Source organism: Rhinolophus hipposideros, assembly GCF_964194185.1.
Source record: "Rhinolophus hipposideros genome assembly, chromosome: 4".
Taxonomy (NCBI): domain Eukaryota; kingdom Metazoa; phylum Chordata; class Mammalia; order Chiroptera; family Rhinolophidae; genus Rhinolophus; species Rhinolophus hipposideros.
In genome coordinates this window covers 14,264,207-14,276,707 of record NC_138050.1, presented here as the reverse complement: position 1 = coordinate 14,276,707, position 12,501 = coordinate 14,264,207, and positions in this window count along the sequence as shown.

Here is a 12,501-nt window from a genome sequence, read left to right as displayed (position 1 = left end):
GATACAGACTTTTGATTTTGGGAAGAGAACTATGAATATACCTATGATCTGGGAGGAGAAGTTATAGAAAGAAAAATGTTTAAGATATAGAAGCTAGAGACACTAATCCATAAAGCAATGTCCCTCAGAACCAGAAATGGACAGGATTCAGGATATAGGTAAAAGGAGACACAACAATTAATGCTGAAGTTAAATATCCCCAGGTTTGTCTTTAATCAGTCATTGACAGAGGCAGTAGAAAAAGAATAACTGGGTTAATGACTCTCTAGAATTCTGGGGTTTTCTACCCTGAAAAAAGAAGAAAAAAATCCACCTAGGGTACATATTTTCATGTTCTCAAGAAGTTATTCCCCCTCAGGCTCTGCAGAAATAGCCATTGCAAGGAAAATTTCCAGTCTCCCTCCCCATTCTACCTCTCTTTTCACCCCTGACACATAAAATCAGTGCTGTGTTTCAAACCATATGCAGTTTTGCTAGATTTTATATTCAATTATTAATTGTATTGGAATTTCTCACAATGAAATTTTTAACAGAAACTTTTCACTTACCCAAAGTCAACTGGAAGACAATCCCATTAAGGAAAATGAATAACGGTAATTAATAACGATAATGATTACTATTTACTGAGCACTATTTTGTGTCAGACAAAGTGCATCTGCTATGATGCTTCACTTCATCCTAGCTGAGGGGCACTTAGTACCAGTGCATGTTAGACCCCTAGGCAGTTTTTAAAGTGAAAAGTTTGTTTTGAAACTATTCCTAAACTAGTTTATAACATGAGGTAAATTTATTAAGTCTGGTTAAATGGAGGAGAAGTAATTTAAACATATTTTATGCTTTTAAAATGTTACTGGTAAAATATTACCTAGGCTAAAGAAAAATTGGATCATGGATCATAGTAACTCATTAGAAGTTGGACAGTGGAATCTGTTTCCTGGCAAAGGTTTTCTCCTGAAAATTAGAAGAAAAAGTTTAGCTGAAGCCAAAGTAAAAAATAACTCCAGTGTGCCCCATTCGAGAATGTCAAGTAAGCAGAACTCTAGTTGGACTAAATATTTTTATTTATAATAGGTACCAGACTAGTTTATCTTTATCATCACTAAAGTTAAATTTTGCTTTGATTTGTTGCAGTTTGTAATGAATTTTTTTCCTAAAACAGTTACATGTGATTTTAGTATCTTTCTAATGGTTAAGTAATCTTAGTTTAAAATTCAATTCAATTGCTAAATTGTCATTTATAGAGTAATTTTGATGAAATGTTGTTACATCTCAAAATAAGCCAAATTCATTTGTAGAAGCACTTTTAAATCGGTATAATTTACTTACATTTTTAAACCATGACTTTCTAACCCCATATATAAGTAACAATTAAGAAACCATATTTCTGTAAATGTAGACATTTCAATACTTTTCTTTTGGAAACTTTGTTACATCCTGGGGAACTGGTAAGTGACAATGACTGGGTGGAAAGCTTGAATATGGGAAAGAAAAGAAAAGTAACATGTGAACATAAGGCTTTCATCCAGGTCCAAAATGCAGCTCAACAGATGAACAAGCACAAGCAATCAGAAAACAAAGAATAAACCAGGAAACCTCAGGCACAAGGAAGGAAGCCTGAATCAGTAATAGGACATTTATTACAATAGACTTGCTCGATAGTCCAAAGTATTTTATTATCCCTGGGTCAGGATATTTTGGAGGCATGAAAAGATTTGGTAGGTCCTAGAAAAAAATAATGGTACAGATTAGAACGTTAAATCCCTAGAAATATCCTCTTCCTATCAACACCAACTCTTTGTCCATCTTCATGAGGGATAGCTAAACTACAAAGTCATAAAAATAGATACTGTTCAGATAATATTTTAAATTTCTCTGCGATTCTTGGATAAAAGGTATTGCAAATGAAATACAACAATCTGCTTTCTGGAGGTTATTTTTCAGATACTGCTCATATAGATAACAGACAGAAATGAAAGTAAAGGGTCTCTGGGAATTCAAAACAGAACTAGTCATTCATTCACTCATTATTTGTTGAGTAATTACACCATGAACAAGGCATAGTACTGGATGCGACAAAACACTGGAGAAAATACCCCCTCTGCCCTGTGGTTTATAGTCCATTGGAAAAGAGAATGGTATAACAGGGCTTGCACAGGGTATCCAGAGATATGTAGCAGGAACACATATCCCCATCACTCCCTGAAGAAGATGGCATGATAGGGATCAGGGAAAGCTGTCCAAAGGATAAAACCAAATTAATATTTAGATGATAATGTTTTGGGGCAAAGATAGGCAAGGTTGTGAGAGAAAAGGAGAGGAAGATGTTGTTTTAGGCAAAGTACAAAATAAATGAGTTGAACTCAAGAGAAGAATGAAGTGCATTTGAGGAATCAAAAAGAAATACATTTATTCAACAAATATTTATTGAATATTTAGCTGGCTAGGAATAGAGCCATAGAACCTCTGATCTCCTACTGTTTATACTTTGGTTGTTTGAAATACATTCAAAACAGAGGAAACAACAGAAACTACACAGGCTTGATGTGTTTCAGGAATAAAGAATGGGCCAGAGAGGCCCAAAGTATTGACCAAGAATTGTGATCTGCAATAAGGTGGACATATAGTTAGGACTCAGATCCCATAGGGCTTTGTTAGCCAGAGTCAAGATATTTTCTTTTATTTATTACTGGAGGGTTTTAAGTAGAGGAGATATAGAATTTGATTTACATTTTTCAAAGTTTACTCTGGCTCTATTATGTATAGAGAGTGACAATGAAAACAAGAAAATCAGACTAGTATATTCAGGCAACACAGAGATAATTGTGGCTTACAATGGAAGCAGTGGAAATGACAGGAAGTGTTGAATTTTGGGTATAGAGTTTTAGAGATGGAAATTATAACACTTGTCAATGAATGCAATAGGCATGAGGAGCTAAGGGAAAGAAAGATATCAAGATTAATACAGAATTCTACGTGGCTGGAATTTAAAGGAAATGATAAGGCTGGCATGAAAGATGAGGTGGAGAAAAAAGAACCAGTTTGTGAGAAATATGTATTATATACCTTTGTAGAATCTAAATATTAATACTAAGGATAATAAGAATCCATTGAAGGATTTTAGGAGTTATTTTGCCCTGAGTAGACATACATTTTTGAAAGATCACTCTGATGGAAAAGTGATCACACAGTAAAGATCCTATAAGTACTGTAAAAACATCTATAGAAAAAAAATAAAGCATTATTAGAGGAGAAAAAGAAACTTAATGAAATGGAGATATAACATATTCATGGATTAGGAGATTCAGTGTTATAGAGATTTCAGTCCCCTCCATAGTTAATATGTAAATTTAGTGCTACTCCAATCAAAATCCCCAAAAGTTATTTTTTGTTACTGAGCATTATGGTTCTAAAATGTATATGGAGGAAAGCCCTGATAACAGATAAAATCATTTTGAAGAAAGGAAGAGTGTAGGAATTCTTGCCCTTCCAGGTATCAAGACTTACCAAAATTAAAAATAAAAAAAGCTGTAGTAACTGAACTATGTGATAATTAACAGGGTGAGAGAAAAACAAACTAATTAATCAGATAGATAACTCAGAAACTGGCTGGATGCAAAAGGAAAAAATAAAATAAATAAAACAAAATAAAATTAAAATTAAATAAATAAATAAATAAAAGTAAAACATTTTTCAAAAGGGGGAGAATTTTGAAGCTGTGAAGAACAGGAGACAGAGTTGCCTAGGCAAATATAGAAATTATGTGTAGTATTAAAATTCATATGAGTTTGGAGACTTTGAATTTAAGGCAGCACCCATCTTAGAGCTATCCAACTTTCCTGTTCCTTTCTGATAGAGACTTAAAGTAGACAGCTGGTTTAATTGAGTGTTACTTACCACAAAGAAAGGAAAGTGGGTTGAGGAAGTTTAGAATACTATCAGGGGAATGCTCAAAGTGATGGAGCATAAACTATCAGAACTGAGAATCCAGAGTTTGGATCCATAATCAGCATGGCTGAGAAAGTCAACCAAGGTGAAAGCAGAACTTGGAGTGAAGACAAAAACAGGAAATCACTTGACAAAATCTTCCCAAAATCCATGGAATAAAATGTATTCCCTTTGTTCATAGTACTTACTGGTTTTATTTTGGAGACAATTAGAATCCATTACCCAGTCTTAGAAAGTGACTGCTGTTGGACTGAGAGCAGAAAAAATACAATAAAAACCATAAATAACAAAGAGAAAAATTATGAAAGCATAACAGTTTAGGATCAGTTTAGGAGAAAATAGCCCTACATACATCAAAGACCATGGAAGGTAATATCAAAAGCACAAAATGATAACATTGCAAAATCCCAACAGTCAGCAAAATTTAGATCTCTCCCCCGATCTCTCTTGGGGAATTCTCTGAGATTCAGTTTCTACAACTGTCTAATGAAGAGATTAGACTAGATTATCTCTAAATTTATTTCTAGCTTAAAGTATCAATGTCAATAATGATGATCTTGATATGCCCAGAAAATATTTTTGTTTAGGAATAGATTGTTTTATGTTTTAGAAAAACCTCATCAAAATAATTTAAATTAAAATATCAAGGTGATAAATTTCAATTATTTGAAAATTTTACCTATATTGGATATTGCATATTCCACCAGTGGAAATAAACTAAAAGGAAATTGTAGTAGAGACCTCGTAGAGACCTAATTGAGTTCTCATATTCCAGAATTCCTGTACTGCACAATTTAACACTATCTTGTTGAGCTCACTCTTTGCTTCATCTTGTGCCCCAATTAGATTGTGAGTCCCTTCAAGGCAACCTTAGTCAGTAGTTCACTTTTCTTCTCCAAGACAGTTCTGGGTAAAAAATAGACACAATTTTTTTCATGTCTAAGATGAATAAAGACCAGATTTCTAAAGTTTCAAAAGAAAAAGGACATGATTATACCCATACACAGAATACCCCCAAGAACTAGCACCCAAAGGCAATAATTGTCTTATTTCAACAGAAAAACATTTAATGAGACTTCTGATATCCTACATCAAAAGGTTCTTTTTTAAAAAAAATGCAATGTTAAAATGTTTTTTTTTCACATAAAACAAATCAATCCCTAGCCTTACCCATTTCTGGCTCCTATATCATGGACTGCAGATGTTTATAAAACATTATTTGTCTTGATCTGCTTACCAGTTATGTAAAAAAGCAGCTTACCAGTTATGTAAAAAAAACACAAAACGCTGAGAATTTTACAACTGTGCCCAAAGACCTAGAATTCAGATTATTCTTATTAATTGCCCCAGTGCTTTCCAAAATAAATTATAGTCATAAAACTGATTGTAAAAGCAGTTAAGAAAGAGTACTTTATATTTTAAAGACTACAAAATGAGGTACTAGCTGAGATGATAGCAAATCTTTAGTCTAAGCCTAATGTTTCCGGGAACAGATGAACCCCAGGCTCCCCTCCACCCGCAACTAAATCTCCACCAGTCTTTTGCAAAGAATGACAAAAGTACTAGCAGCCAAAGGCACGTGTGCCACACTCTTCTTAACTTATTTTGCTTGTCCTGGCTTGTCTCTCCATGGAGCATGAAAGTTCCTTCCAAAAAACTTCAAAAGACCCTCAACAGCAAAAATAAAATAAATACATGTCAAGAGGATTGGGCTGTTGGTGAAACAAAACTTACAACATTCTCTACCACTGGAGTTGAACATCTTTTATGCTCTGAGGGTTCTCTGGCATTAAAAGAAAAGTAAAATCTCTTGTTCATGTTTCTGTACTTAAAAACCTGAAGCAATTTCAACAGATTATCCAAATGTGGACCTAATCCATTAGGACATGTGTTTCTTTTTCATTCAACTCACAATCATAAGACACTAAAGATATAGAGGAATAAGAAAGAAATTGCATACACAGAGGCCCGGAGATTACCAATGCCCAAACACGTGGTAAATAGCAGAACAGTGACTAGAACCCAGGATTCCTCATTGAGAGTCTAATGCTCTTTGCACCACATCAAGATGCTGCTTGTGTCAAGTTTCACATTAACATCCCCACAATTAATGGAAACATATCTCTTCAGCAAAGACATTTTTCTTTCTCAACGTTAAAGCCTGGCCCACTCTTCATAAAGTATACTAATAGTGAGATATTTATATTTTGTGTCATATTCTGACAAATTTTTTTGACAATTGTTATTTTAAATCACTAGAATACTATAATTAATCACAGATTAAGTAACACTGATTAAATTAATTATAATTATAATTGATATAACACCTTTATACAGGTACAGAGATGTAATACGTGGAATCCAAGGCTGCTGTTAAAACGCCCAGCATTTCTTTCTCCTCTATAATTCTGAAGTACAGAACAGTAAGTTAAAACTTCTCTGAATTCAATCATTTGGGACTACTGCTCCATTTTTCATATACCTCCCTGCAACTCTTACTCTAGAGCTACCAAGGATGCTCAAAACTAGCTCTCCCACTTCCAAAACTACCCTCCAAAGGTAGGTTCGATCACATGTCGCTTTTTCAAAATCAGGAGCATTTTATATATATTAAAAAGGTTATACTATGACACGACAAAAAGAAATTCTTCATCCATCTTTGCCACATCTGTGAGACTGAAGACCGTTCTCAGCAATTAGACTGCGGACATTCCAGAAAACGTGGACATCACTCTAAACGGACGCAGAGTTATTGGGAAGGGCCCCAGAGGCATCCTGCAGAGGGACTTCAATCACATCAATATAGAACTCAGTCTCCTTGGAAAGAAAAGGAGACTCCGGGTTGACAAATGGTGGGGAAATATAAAGGAGTTGGCTCTTGTCTAGTCTGTAGTCACGTACAGAACGTGACCAGGGGGTCTGTGTGTGCTCACTTCCCCATCAACACCGTTATTCAGGAGAACAGTTCTCTTGTTGAAATCTGAAATTTCTTGGGTGAAAAATACATCCACATGGTCTGGATGAGGTCAGGTGTTGCTTGTTCAGTATCTCAAGCCCAAAAAGATGAGTGAATTCTTGAAGGAAATGACACTGTACTTGTATCAAATTCAGCTACTTTGATTCAATAAGACACCATATTTAAAAATAAGAATATCAGAAAATTTTGGATGGTATCCATGTTTCTGAAAAAAGAACAGTTCAGCAGGGTGATGACTAAAACCTAAATTGTCCAGCTACAAAAATGTCAAGATGCTCGGTGATTTCTCAGTTATTTGTGATATTTTAAAGATGCAATAAAAGTCATGTATTGCAAAAAAAATTCTTCATAATTGCTATGTTGTAAGAGCTGCTAAAAGTTTTCTCTAGTACAAATTGTATAAAATTAGATATTGAGTACTTCGCATAAAAGAAAACATGAAACAAAGTGGGGCTTGCGAGAGGAGAGATGCTTATCATACCCAATCTCCCTATTTTCTTAACATATGTTTCTGCTTGGCAGCCTCTTCTCCAGTTATATCTAGGACATCATTTTCTTTTCTCCAATTATCCGTCATTTCTCCTTCTCAGTGCCCATGAGGACTTTTTTTCCCCTGCCTCTCCATAAATGTTGATGAGTCTCAATATTTCAACTCAAAAATTTTTACCACCTCATTCCCTATGTCTTCCATAGATAATGTCATCTATTATCATGAATATAGCTATTATCTATATGCTGATAACACCTCTCTATATATATTTTTCAGGGCCTACCTCATTCATTTAACAAATACAGCATTTTTGAGTCCCTTCTATGACCCAGGCACCATTCTCAATGCTGGAGTTACAACAATGAATAAAATGTAAAAATCTCTTGTCATCATGGAAACAACATTCCTTCTTCTCCTACTTCTTCTAGAAGTCCCTCTAACATATCTTGTAATACTGGTTTGGTGTTGATAAACTCCTTTAGCTTTTTCTTGTCTGGGAAGCTTTTTTTGTCCTTTGATTCTCAATTATAACTTTGTTGGGTAGAGTAATCTTGGTCGTAAGTCCTTGTTTTTCAGCATTTTGAATATTTTGTGTCAATTCTTTCTGGCCTGCAAAGTTTCTGTTGAAAAATCAACTGACAGTCTTATGGAAGCTCCCTTCGTAGGTAACAAACTGCTTTTCTCTTGCTGCTTTTAAGATCACCCTTTGTCTTTAAATTTTGGCATGTAATGATGATGTGTCTTGGTGTGGGCCTCTGAGTTCATCTTGTTTGGGACTCTCTATACTTCCTGGGCTTGTGTGTGTATTTCATTCAGTAGGTTAGGAACATTTTCCATCATTATTTCTTCAAATAGGTTTTCAATTCCTTGCTCTCTCTCTTCTCCTTCTGGTACCTTTATAACGAGATGTGTTGGTACACTTGATGTTGTCCTGGAGGCCCCTGAAACTCTCCTCATTTTGTAAAATTATTTTTCCTTTTTGCTGTTGTGTTGGGTGCTGTCTGCTACTTTCTCTTCCAAATTGGTGATCCAGTCCTCTGCTTTATCTGATCTATTATTGATTCCCTCTAATGTGTTCCTCTAATGTGTCCCTGGCACCTTTTGAACTTTTACCCTAGTGCTGGAGCTCAGAGTGAGAGAGTCTGTCAGTGAGTAAGTCTCTATGTGGGCCCTTTAAGAGAAATGCTTGGGATTGCAGCTGCCGTCTGTCTCACCTGGCTACTATCTGCACTGGTTTTCACAGCCAGAAATTATGGGGACTTTCCTTCCCAGAACTCGAGCCCTGGGCTGGGGAGGTTGGTGTGGGACTGGGACCCCTTGCTCCTCTGGGATATCCCACAGCTGAGATATCCTTCCTAATTTTTAACTGCCACACATGGATGTGTATTCTAGATATTTTTGGTATAATAACTCCTCACATATATGGAATTTATATATGATAATTCCACCTAAATGAACTGAGAGGCAAATGATCTACTTCAAATTATTTATTTTAATACCTCTCTCTCGCTCTCTCTCTCCATATATATATATATATATATATATATATATATATATATATATATGTGTGTGTGTGTGTGTGTGTGTGTGTGTGTGTGTGTGTGTGTATATATGTATATATATATATATATACATATATATACATGTATACTTATATATTTTTTTTTCAAGTTAGCAAATATTTCCCATATAGTACCTGAAGCAACTATGAATCATATTAATGTGCTTCTGGGGAAAATATGTGTTAACAAATATGGAAGGAAACAGGGATCTATACCAATCAGATTATAGTCTGTACTTTCATTAGCTACAAGCTGTGGAAATTTGGCAAGACTAACTTTCAAGGCCACATGAACTGCAGCCAACCACTTCCCTCACCACATCCCCTAATTTCAGGGTTTGTAGAGCTACACAATTTGTACAGACTTGTATGAAATTATTCACTGAAGAAAAACTGCTGATTTATCAACTAGGTTAAAATCCCCTACATACCATCCTTCACTGAAAAATAGTTTTTATTCTACAATAGAACAGCTTTGGAACACTATCAAAAAGTAATACAACAATAATAATGTAATTTATATAATTCATTTAAAAATATTTTTGAAGATTAAAGTATACCAGAAAAATTCTGAGCCCCAGCAAACATGTGATAAGAACTGGTTCATGAATAAATGGTGGTTTGAGAAATCCGACACAAAGATCTTAAATGTTCTTACCTTAAAGAGAAATGATAATTATGTGACATGCTGGAGGTATTAGCTAATGCTATGGTTATAAGCATTTTACAATATATAAGTGTATCAAATCAAACCGATACTTTGTACACCTTAAATTTACATAATGTTATACGGCAATTATATCTCATGAAGCTGTGGGGAAAAAAGAAATCCCTCACAGTCAAAAACTTTCCTCTATCCTTTGAATCCTATCTAAGGTTTTATTCCACATTATAATTCCTCCCACATTTCACTTCTAATTAAAACTCAGCTAATTCTCATTGATGACTCTACTCTTCCTGATACTAATGCTACTAATAACAGCAATAATTATGTATATATCATTTTATAGTATATGTATAATTTATATATAGTATATTTTTCTAATGAACTCTGCCTCCAGGCAACATGTTCTAGGAACATAAAGGCTTATTCTACATCCATCTAAACTCAGAAAAACTAGATTTCCCTAAATGTTGTCACGTAGTGTGCTATCTAAAGAATTATAAACTGCATGTTCCTAAATGAAGTGGGGACTCTGAAGTAGAATAGCTATGAATATTTTCTGTAGAATTTAGAAATTTATACTTTTAAATACACAAAAAACTATCCCACCACTTTTTGATTATTTTATGAAAATAATTTCCATTCTTTTCACATTTGGGGGCTTTCTTCCTTCATGTTATTCATCAAAGTCAAATTGGAAGACTTTATTGAGGATTAGTCATGTTGTTGAATGGAACATTTCATAAAACTGAGGAAATTTTCCATACATTTCCAATTAAAGAGCCAGCATTACTGATTACTTAATGCATACTTTTACTTAATTATTTCAGGAAATGTTTATGCTGAAAACGCTGATAGTGTTGTCCAGACACCCACATGTACAGACATATCTTCATACAATCACACCCCACTGAAATGATCTCCATAAGGAAGCCTTCAGAGCAGAGGTGCAGTTACTGCAAAACAATGAAACAATTGCACATAGGGGTATGTATCAAAGTAGACTTTGGATCTCTTTTAACAAACATAGTACCTACACTATTAAATTAGCAAAGCACATGAAATACAGGGATCTTGTTGAATTTCATTAATAAATGCAGATTAAAAATATTTAGCATTATAGTCACCCTATGTTTTATATTGTTTTAAAATTGTTAACAAAACTTATGATGATTCGAAATCTATGTTGGGTTGCTTATTCTTTCTCTGATATTGTCCCAGAGGTTTCCTATATAGTTCCTAATAGGTTTTTGTATTGCTGCTTATTTTTCCAGTGTATCCTCTATTTCCAGTTGCATATCAAATGATATATCCTCCATGATCTTTTAAGTGCCAGTGACTGAATGTATGCCTCTCGACTGGAGTTCAAGTTCAAAAGAATGTTATCTAATAAAGTCACTACTCTCTCCTATTTTTAATATAGGAAATAACTTTGACACTACAACTACAAATAAGGCTTAGCTTAGAAGGACTACAGAGGCTTTTTAGGCAGTGAAATTATTCTATATGATACAATAGTTCAAGAATATCTTACCTCATATACTCTACTTTTGTAGTTTATAGTTGGTCTTGGTATGCTACCAATAATTCAGTGAAGGTTATTTTCCTTTTTGTCTCGTCATATACAAATAGATATTATTACTTATTATAAACGTTTTTATTCTAGTGCTTATTCATATCCTTGCTCTTTCATTTTCCTGTACTTCTTATACAGATTGGCTTGTGATCATTTATCTTAAACATATCCATTTTAAATATCAGCAACATTTAATATTTTATTATCTCTTCCTGGGTAGTTATGTACAAACATATTCAATTAAAATGCATATTATTTTGTTATAAATTAATTTACTTCTACCTTTCTTTATGTTAAAGTTAATCCCAGAGAATTATATTGATGATTTTTAGATTTTATATGTAGGCAGGTTATATTTCATACAGACTTTGGATGATAATGATGTGTCAGTGTTCATCATGTGGTTTCATCAATTGTAACAAACGTCCCACTCTGGTGAGGGATGTTGATAATGGGGGAGGCTATGGTCAAAGGAAAATTACAAATATTATTTTATAAAGAGAGGTTATTAGTTAATGTACATTTACAGCAATTAGTATAAGAAGTTCCAAACAAAAGAGATAAAATATTCCTTTTCATATAAAGATTTGTCCATCAAATGACACTGGGAAAGAGACAAGGTAAACGGCAAGGTTATTCCAGAAAGAAATTCATGAGGATTAACATTGTTACAATTCCTATTATATATTTATAAAAAGTATATGAATAAACTGAGCTACATAACATCTGATTCCAACTATATGACATTCTAGAGATAACAAAACTATGGAGACAGTAAAAAGACCAGTGTTTGCCAGGGACGGAGAAGAAGAGGTGACTGGAAGGAGCACAGAGGATTTTTAAGGCAGTGAAAATACTCTGTATGATACTGTATGATAGATACATGTGATTACACATTTGTCCAAACCCATGGAGTGTACAATATCAAGAGTGAACCCTAAGGTAAACTATGAACTTTGGATGATTATGATGTGTCAGTGTTCATGATGTGGGTTCATCAATTATAACAAATGTCCCACTCTGGTGAGGGGAGCTGATAATGGAGGTTAGGCCTATGTGAGGGCAAGGCCTATACAGGAAATTGTACCGCCTCTTAATTTTCCTGTGAACCTAAAAGTATCCTACAAAAATTAAGTGTTTTTTAAAAAAATAATAATTGTCAAATGATGGTAAGGCCTACGAAGAAAAATAAAATCCAGTAAAGATACAGAAAGTGCTCATTTATGTAGATCAAGGGGAAAGGAGAAAAAGAGAGAGAAACATAATAAAAATGCAATAAACAATATTT